The sequence below is a fragment of the Cebus imitator genome, unplaced genomic scaffold, assembly GCF_001604975.1.
Source record: "Cebus imitator isolate Cc_AM_T3 unplaced genomic scaffold, Cebus_imitator-1.0 Scaffold57, whole genome shotgun sequence".
Classification (NCBI taxonomy): Eukaryota; Metazoa; Chordata; class Mammalia; order Primates; family Cebidae; genus Cebus; species Cebus imitator.
Genome location: NW_016107372.1, coordinates 7,468,976 through 7,472,628, shown reverse-complemented (window position 1 = coordinate 7,472,628; position 3,653 = coordinate 7,468,976).

Here is a 3,653-nt window from a genome sequence, read left to right as displayed (position 1 = left end):
AAAAAAAAAAAAAAAAAAAAAAAAAAAAAAAAAAAAAAAAGCAACCAATACTAAGAATGCCAGCATATAAGATTTCAGTTGAGAAAAATGTTTCTAGAGTGCTCTAGCAGAAGGAATAAATGCACATTGGAACCAACAAGAGCTGGAATTGAATCCTGGCTCTACACTAACTAGGTTGGGCAGGTTCCTTAGCCTTACTGAACTTTAATTTCCTTGTCTGGAAAACAGAGATCCATGCTCATACATGAATGTTGTATGAGATAAAGAAAAAAGTGCATATGGAGTATATAGGCTGGGCATCCGGTCAGTTCTGAATACGTTGTTTTTTTTTTTTCCTAGCACAAATATTGACCAGGGTTGTACAACATCTCCTTTCAGCATAGCAGCTGATCATCACCATAATTCTGAGCTGATGGCAGCCCCACCTTTCCAGTTGTTCAGGCCAAAGCTTGGCATCTTCTTTCATTTGTCGATTTCTCCTGCACCTCACATCCAGGACATCAGGAAATCATGCTGGCTCTTCCATCAAAAAGCATCCCAAACATGATTAGCTCTCACTGCCTCCACCACCACTGCTCTTAACTGAGCTCCTAGGGTTACTCCACAGCCTCTTCTGTGACCCAGTCCCATGCCCTGCCCATGTACACGAGCCCCTAAAGACAACATACAGCCCAGCAAACAGAATGACCCTAATAATACACAGGACGGATCACATCACATGTGTACTCAAGGTCTTTTGGTGGCTCCCATCTCTCTCTTTAGTGAAAGCCATCATCTTTACAAGGGCTCACACTACGTGTCCCAGCCCCCTACCGAGTTCTGACCTTCTTTGCTTACGTGTTCCCCATCACTCACTCCACGGTGGCCACTCTGGTCTCCTTGCTCTCCCCCAGATGCATCAAGCTCGCTGATGTCTTGGAGCCCTAGTTCTTGTTATTTTCTCTGCCTGAGATGTCTTTCTGCATTTCAGCTTAGCTATCTCCCTCCCCTCCTTTCAATTCCTGTGTACAGGTATTGATCGACTTATGACCTATGCAACTTACGACCATTCGACTTTACGACCACAATCGCTAGCCACAACTGCTCCGCCTCTGGCAGCACAAACGTTACCCAGCTGGGCGTACGACAGTGCGGACCAGCTTCCAGCAACACTACCGTCTCCGTGTGTATATAGCCTACTCAACTTACGATCAAATCGTGTTACGACCAGTCTGTCGGAACCAATCGTGATTGTAAGTCGAGCACTGACGGTATGTATCACCCTGATTGCTAGGTTTATTTAGGCAAGTTGCCCTCCAGCCACCACCATCTCTGGTTATCTGCTCTTTATCTTTTCTCCATAACATGCGCTACCTCCTAGCATACTGTATAATGGATCTATTTGTTAGGCTTATTGTTTACTGTCTGTCTGGAAGAATATAAAGTCCACAAGAGCAGGATCTAATTTTTTTTTTTTTTTGAGATGCAGTCTTGTTCTGTTGCCCAGGCTGGAGTGCAGTGGCATAATCTCAGCTCACTGCAACCTCTGCCTCCCAATTTCAAGCGGTTCTCCTGACTCAGCCTCCCAAGCAGCTGGGAATGACTACAAGCATGCACCACCACATCTGGCTAATTTTTGTATTTTTAGTAGTGACAGAGTTTCACCATGTTGGCCAGGATGGTCTTGAACTCCTGACTTTAGGTGATCCGCCTTGGCCTTCCTAAGTGCTGGGATTCCAGGGGTGAGACACTGCACTGGGCCTCAATATTTTTTCGGTGAATAAATTGTGTTGGCCAGGTGTGGTGGCTCACACCTGTAATCCCAGCACTTTGGGAGGATCATGTGAATCCAGGAGTTCGAGACCAGCCTGGATAACATAAGGAGACTCTGTCTCTATAACAACAATAGAATTGTGTTGTATCTATAAAAGTATAATCAGGCTGGGTGTGGTCGCTCACACCTGCAACCCCAGCACTTTGAGAGCCAGAGGTGGGGAACAGCCATTGAAAACTTTCACTACAGGCTCACTCCCTAAGCAAATCCACATAATTTCCTTATCATTTATGCATATAGCACCCAAATTATACACACACAAGCATCATTATGCGCTAAGTACCTACTACGTGCCTGACACTGTGCTCATGCTGTTGTGTGCACAAATTCCCTGTCCTCATTGAAGTTAGAGGGAGGATAGCACGGAGAACTGTGTGGCTGGATAGGAGTCAGCAGGGAGGCCGTAGTGGGAGATGTCAGAGAGAGAATGACGGATATTTTGGACTTGAACGTCTATGAATGGGATGGGAGCTGTGAAGGTTTTTTTGTACAGGAATGGCATGATTTGAGTCATGTTTTGATAGCTGCATTGAAAACAAGCTGATAGTGGCAGGGACAGGGAGACTGGTTAGGGGTGTGATGGTTACTATTGAGTGTCAACTTGATTGGATTGAAGGATGCAAATTACTGTTCCTGGGTGTGTCTGTGAGGGTGTTGTCAAAGGAGAGTAACTTTGAGAGGCAGACCCACCTTCAGTATGGGAGTGCGCCATCTAATCAGCTGCCAGCGTGGCTAGAATAAAAGTGGGCAGAGAACGTGGAAGGACTAGACTGCCTGAATCTTCCGACCTCCATCTTTCTCCCATGCCAGATGCCTTCTGCCCTCGAACAGCAGACTCCAAGTTCAGCTTCTGAACTCTTGGACTTACACCAGTGATTTGCCAGGGGCTCTCGGGGGGCTGAGGCGGGTGGATCAGTTGAAGTCAGTTCAAGACCAGCTTGGCCAGTATGGTGAAACCCCATCTCTACTGAAAATATTAAAAATTAGCCAGGTGTGGTGGCACAGGTCTGTAATCCCAGCTACTCGGGAGGCCAAGGCTGGAGAATCATTTGAACCCAGGAAGCGGAGGTTGCAGTGAGCCAAGATAGCGCCACTGCACTCCAGCCTGGGCGACAGAGGGAGACTTTGTCTCAAAAAAAAAAAAAAGGACCTGAATAACTTAGATATAAAGTCTTCAAATCACCTGAGCAAAGAATGGTTTTTATACAGGTAAATCCAGAAATGAACAAACTTCTGCCTGACCATATGTTTTCTTTCTCCTCTCCCTTTCTTCCACTTTTTAATACCACAGTGGGTTCATTCAACCAGATGTTCCCACTTATAAAAGTTGCTCGTTAATGAGTTCCTCTAACACCAACAGCTTGAGGAAAAGCGCACAACAGAATTTTCCACACATTCAGTCTAATGTGGCGTGTTCAAAGCATGGAAAGAAATGTATCCAGTTTTGCTCTCCAATGTTGAATAAATGAAGAAAACAAGATGTAAATCAAAGGTCTAAAGATCTGGGACTAAGCATGTCTTGTGTGATGGACACTGAGCATACAAAGACCAGCCCCTATCTTCCAGAGGCTTCCAAGTTAGAGCAGAAATGTAGGTTACAGGCCATTATCATGCATGGGTCGAGGCTCACGACAAGAGTTAAAGCATGCAGTGGATCTAGAAGACCACTTAAATAAATGTGAAATTGTTCAAAAATAATTTTCCTTTCTCTGAGTGAGTTAAGAGTTTTTTTTGGTTTTGTTTTGAGACCGAGTCTCACTCTGTCACCCAGGCTGGAGTACAGTGGCACCATCTCAGCTGACTGCCACTTCCACCTCCCAGGTTCAAGCTATTCTCCTGC